This window comes from Vicugna pacos, unplaced genomic scaffold (assembly GCF_048564905.1).
Source record: "Vicugna pacos unplaced genomic scaffold, VicPac4 SAC-SAT, whole genome shotgun sequence".
NCBI lineage: Eukaryota > Metazoa > Chordata > Mammalia > Artiodactyla > Camelidae > Vicugna > Vicugna pacos.
The window spans coordinates 17,987,777-17,993,941 of NW_027328721.1; positions in this window are offsets into that span (position 1 = coordinate 17,987,777).

Here is a 6,165-nt window from a genome sequence, read left to right on the forward strand (position 1 = left end):
CCAAAACACACACTCCCCTTCCTCCGTCCCCCAGGTCCTGCCTGACCAGCCCTAATCCCATTTCTCTCTCTGTGCTTACATATTCATGATGTTCCCTACCGGTGACGTCATACAAAACGTAGCTGTTTGTGTTTGCCTACATATTTTAACCAGGGAATGGTGAATTTTTCTTTTGGTTGCTTTATTTGAAATAGCATTTTAGTCATTTAAAAGGGCAATCCATGTGGATTAAAGATGAGGTATACACAGTGAAGCTGTTATAGTAACTATGTACCTAATCTCAGGATAGGTACTGCAGTTCTACGTATGAAACCAGAGTCAGAAGGAAGATTCTTAGTTCTTTCTGTGAGAAAACAGAACCAAAGAAAACCAACCAACAAACAAAAGCCAAGAAAGACAGCTGAGAAGACAACCCAAAACCTAGAAAACTCATTTCTCATAACCCAAGTTTGGAGAAAGATTTCACATCCCGGTGGTCAAAAAACATCTCAAAACCCGGTGTTCTAAATAGAAATAGAACAAACACATGCAATTCCACCGAGAGGCATTGCAGGTGGCCAGTGTATGTTAAAGATGCTCGGCTTCTGAGGTGAGGACACGTGCAGACATACGAACTCTGGAGACAGCATTGGTCACCATCACACTGTCAGGTTTTCAGCCTGGTGATTACCAGCTGTAGTGAAAACATGAGGAGGCTGAGGCCCCAGTAGATATCCTGGAGGGAAGAGTGAGCTGACACTTCTCTCTGGGAGAATGGTGTGCAGGATGCATGAAAGTTCAACAGGTGCATCCCTTTCCCAGCAGTGCTGATCCTAATTGTTGATTCCACTAAAATGCTTGCACAACTTTTCAAAGATGTCTTTTTAAAGATATCTATCAGAGTCCTGGGTAAATTAGTAGGAAATTGGAAGCCACACTAATCTTCATGTAGAGTGGATGGAATCCATCAGTTCTAGTTCACAAGGATACATGAATACTGTACAGCTGGAAAAGTGAGTGCTAGGTCTCTGCGTGATGTCAGGGCAGCCCTCATGTTGGATGATTGTGAATCCACTATTTGCATCCGGGATACCATCTCTATGATCAAATGTGTGAAGTCTTCATAGATGTAATTGTATCCTGTGGTGTGTGAAAAAGAGAGAGAGACTGAAAGAGACAGAATGAGACAGAGACCAAGTCATTCAAACCAGAATGAAAGACTTGCACAAAACCATTCATGAGGGTCAATTCGGGGGATGTTTGCAAATCTATACCTTTTTCCTTTAGGTGATACTTCCATCTTTTTAAATGTGTCTGTATTTCATGAGTAGTTTTAAAGCATTAACACAATATGTTAATTGGAATTCACTCATTAGTCATCTATAGAGTAATTAAATTGTTTTTCTACTTTAAAATATTTGTCCTAAGTACAATAAGCATTTATGAGAGTAGAATGATATATTCTAAAGAATTAAGAATTAGGTAAAGAACAAAACTTCGATTACTCAGTCGCAGGTCAGCTAGGTGTTAGCACAAGACAGATTGGGGCATGTTTCTTCAGGAGGTTGTGTATGTTCTGAACCAGCATCCAATATATGTAAGGGAAAATACAAGGGTTATACACTGAAAATTAGAAAAGCTTGCTTATAGTAAGGAAGACCTAGCCTTATTTTGAAATTGAGAAGAGCCCAGATGGCTGAGTAGAGACTCATACCTCGCCCTCTCCCACAAATACCAGAATTACATCTACAAACCCACTGAATAGCACACATCTACTGAACTTTGGCAGAATGTCTCTCATTTCAAAATACAGGAAGATTTTTATAAAATCTGGTTTAAAAAAATGAGAAATTAAAAATTTGGTGCAGGACCAATCCTGCAGTGATGGTGTCATAGCAAGAAAGGCACCCACACACTGGGGTGTCCCCTCTCCAGCCGGGAGGACAGAGTGGACAGAAGAGCTTCGAAAATTTGGAGGAGTAAGTGGCAAGAGCGTGGCAGACAGAACTTAGGAAAACTGACACGGAGAATCCCTGCGTCCCTGTCCCTATATGCTAGCTGGAAGGGACAAGCTGGGACTGGCTGTTGGAGATCAATGAGGAACTCAGGTAGAGGGCTGGGTCCCACTGCACACAGGAAGCCTCGGGGTACTGGAAGAAGGACTGAGCTCTAGATGGGGTGTGTGTGGAACAAAACAGATTGGGGATCCCATAAGAAATACCATTGTTGGTGTATGTAGAAGGTAGGGGTGCAAAACTGCCGTTCCAGAGCTGCTTTGTCTTCTTGGCTCCATTGTTAATGTGTTTTCATGAGAAGAGAAATTGGACTTGGTCATAGCAAACACTGCTGCACAAAGGCAGGGCTGAAAGCTCAGTTCATATCCAGTGGCCCTGAAATTTCATACTGAGATTGAGATTTGTTTACAGCCCCCGGCAGAGAGGGAGAATATTCTCTCTCTGGACAATTTGTGGCCATGCTCCTCTGTGAGTTATAGGGAGTGAAGGGAGTTCTGACACAGGATGGAGGCCAATATGGGTCTATAAAACAGGAAAGTGTACGTCCTCAAATAGGAGGAGGAGCTGGAATCGGTGTAGAAATTGAGTGGGCTTACAGATTAATGTGTGTGAATGACTAAACTTGCTATACAACGCCTTCCCTCCCTGTTTCCCTCCTCCCCTTCCCACCCCCCCCCCCGCCCCGCCGCCGCCGGGAACCCGGGATCTCGTCCTGGTCGCTCTGGGCCACCCGCCGGCGTGTCCGTGTGATCTCCCCCGCCCGGGGAATCGCGTGGGGAGCGCGTCCCCTTCGCGGCAGCCGCCCGCCCGGCCGGCCGTGTCTTGCCAAACCCCGGCTCCCTCCGTCCTCCCCGCCCTGATCTGCTGCCGGGGTGGGTCGCATCGCGTCGCGAGTTCTTGGACTGTTTAGGAGAGGAACCCCTGATGGGCTGTGGTGGTGCTTTTTCTACATTTTTGTTTGTTTGTTTGTTTGTTGTTGTTGTTGTTGTTTTTTGTTAAAACCCCAGAGTAAGTTCTACAACTTGATTTCCCTTTGGTGGTGGGTTTTGTCGTTTGTTTTCATGTTTTTTTTTTTTTCCACATGGGGCTACAGTTTCCCTGTCCACGTGTGACTGTGTGTCAAACACACACACCGACACACACACACAGACACAGACACGGGCACACATGCACACACAGACACGCGGATGCCCATGCACAGTGTTGTTCTGTGTAGATGCACTGAACCTCGATTTACCGAGCGGGTGGCTATCGACTCGCCCCCCCCCCCCCAACCGCCGCCCGCATTTTTTTGTTTTTCCTCCTCCTCCCTGTGGTTGTGGTCAGCCGTGCTGACGTCCGTGTTCTCACGACCGACCGCGAGTGCGTTTTCCCCACGCGCCCATTTGTTGTCTTTGGGCTTTGTCGCGATCTGTGCCGAGATCGATTTTTCTTTCCACTTCGATGGGGTTGACGGTCTTCATCCTTTCTTTTCTAGCTTCTGGGCTTTGCCTGTCTGCTTTCAAAAGACCTCCTGCATTCGAGAGGACGGACTCCAAAGCCGATTCCTGCGTTGTTCTCGGAGCGCTCGCCTGGTTTCGGTTTGCCAGCCCCCGCCTTCCCTCCCTGTTTCCCTCCTCCCCTTCCCACCGACCCCACCCCCCCGCCGCCGGGAACCCGGGATCTCGTCCTGGTCGCTCTGGGCCACCCGCCGGCGTGTCCGTGTGATCTCCCCCGCCCGGGGAATCGCGTGGGGAGCGCGTCCCCTTCGCGGCAGCCGCCCGCCCGGCCGGCCGTGTCTTGCCAAACCCCGGCTCCCTCCGTCCTCCCCGCCCTGATCTGCTGCCGGGGTGGGTCGCGTCGCGTCGCGTCGCGTCTCCTCATGCCGCCGTGCCGTGCCGTGCCGTGACGAGGGTGAGCGGGCTCCGAGGCGGACGCCACGGGGTCGCGCCGGCCGGCCGCCCGGCGCCTCAGCCCGGGACGGGCTCGGGCGTTTGGGCGGCCGGCGGTCGGGATCGGTTCCGGGGACGTTGGCGACGGCTGTCGGGCGCCATCTGGCTGCCGCTCTTGAGATCGTCCCTCTTCTCCCGAGCGTCGGCGACCTCGGCAAGGGATGGGGCTCGGCGGCGGGGCCCGAGGCAGACTTCGGGGAGGCTGGCGACACCGGCGGTGACAGTCCCCGTGGCGCTGAGCCGCGGGCGCGTCCTGCTCTCGGCGCAGATTGGACTCGCAGGCTGATGAGGGGGTGGCTGTCGCCGCGCTCCCGGGATCTCGTGTGTAGGGGGAAGCCGTGTGGCCTGGCCTGGTCGACCAGCATCCGCCTGTGCCCCTGCAGCCGCGGGGACCGACCCGAGCCGATCGGACACGGCCTGCGCCGTGCCGCCGCGGGGGAAAGGGACGGGGTGTCCCGCGCCCGGGCCGCCGGCGGCTAGGTGGTCCGGCCCTCGTCTGTGTCCCTTGGACGACTGGTCCCGAGGCGAGGAGCGGCCCGGGCCCAGTGCGGTGAGGCCGGGGACGGGCGCGCTGGGGTTCCCGGTCGTCGGAGGCGCCTCCTTGGATGAAATGTTTTCTGAGTCCCGATGGACCCGGAGACGTGGCTGGGCCGGCCCCTGTTGGCGCGGGAGGCCAGGGAGGGCGCCCCCCGGCCCGTAAGTCTGCCCGCGTGGGTTCCGGTGGCATTTGAGGGACCGAGACTTCATCCGGACTCGGGGACCGGCACGGGGGCGTCCTGCGAGGGATGTGGGGGAGGCAGGCTTTCCCCGGCCCGGTGCTCGGGAGCGGTCCCTCGTGGGGGGCCCTCTCCTCGGAGGCGCCTCTGTGGCATCTCCCCGAGTCCCCGACCACGCGGGCGAGAAACGGGCAGGGCGTCCCCGGCCCGATCCCGTCTCCCTCTCGTCCCTTCCCATTCCCACTGCTCCTCCTCCTCCTCCTCCTCCTCCTCCTCCTCCTCCTCCTCCTCCTCCTCCTCCTCCTCCTCCTCCTCCTCCTCCTCCTCCTCCTCCTCCTCCTCCTCCTCCTCCTCCTCAACCCCTCCCCCTCCCCCCCCCGGTCGATCAGATGGCCCCCGAGAGCTTCGGGGCTGCCATTTATGGGGGTAGGGCTGGGGGCAGGTGGCCGGACCGAGGTCCCGGGGCCCCCCCTGCAAATCGTGGACCCGACCCGTTTCCGGGCGCTGTCATTTTTTCTGTCGTGTTGGGCATTTTCTGCCAGCAGATAGGTGCTGACACGGTCTTTCTCGGTGTCTGTCACCGAGTGTTGGGTCTCCGGACGCGTGTGGGGCTCTTGGGCTTTGTCTCTGCGTGAGCCCTGGCCTGGTAGAAGCCGACTCTGCTTCTGACACTTGAGCCGCCCGCTCGGGCCTGCGCGCCGGCTCTCGTGTGTGCGTCCGGCTGACGTGGCCCGTGGTGCCGCCTCCGGTCTCTGGTGGCCCGAGGGCGGTGGGGTGAGCTGGCGGCGTGGGTCTTTTACCCCGTGCGCTCCCTGCCGCAGGCACCCGGTGGTGGCCGGCACGACCCCACCCTCACAGGCTCCGTGCCGCGTGTCAGGCATTCTCCGCCTGGGGTCGTTGGCCACTCTCCTCGTAGAGGAACGAGGAGTGGGTGGCGCCTGGCGAGGCTGAAGCAGGCCCTCCTCTGGTGGTTGTCCTCGCCGGGCCCTCCCCTCTGGCTCTGGGGCTTCCCTGCCCCATGGCTCGCTCGCTCGCTCGCTCGCTCACCTGACCGATGTGGTGACGTCATGCTCTCCCGGGCCGGGCCTAAGCCGCGCCAGACGAGGGACGGGACGTTCATGGTGAACGTGGCCTCTCTTCTCGTTCTGCCTGCGGGCCCCTCGCCTCTCCTCCACCGCCCGTGGGTGGCGGGGGCAAGGAAGGGGTGCGGACTCCGGCCCGACCTCGGTCTCCCGTGCCTCGTGGTGTCGGCGGGGCCGGGGTCTTGTGACGCGGCAGACACCTCTCGCCTCCTCGCCTGCTCGGCGTCTTGTCTCGCGAGCGGCCCTCCCCCGCGGTGGGGGAGGGCTGCCCCCGCCGCCACGCCACGTATCCCCTCGCCGGGGTGCGAGCGTGTCTCGCCTTGGCCCTCTGTGGTGCCCCTGGAGCGCTCCAGGTTGTCCCTCAGGTGCCCGAGGCCGAGCGGTGGCATCGCTTCCCGTCCCCAGCGAGTCCTCTCGGGTAACCCCTGCGGTGGTCGTGTGT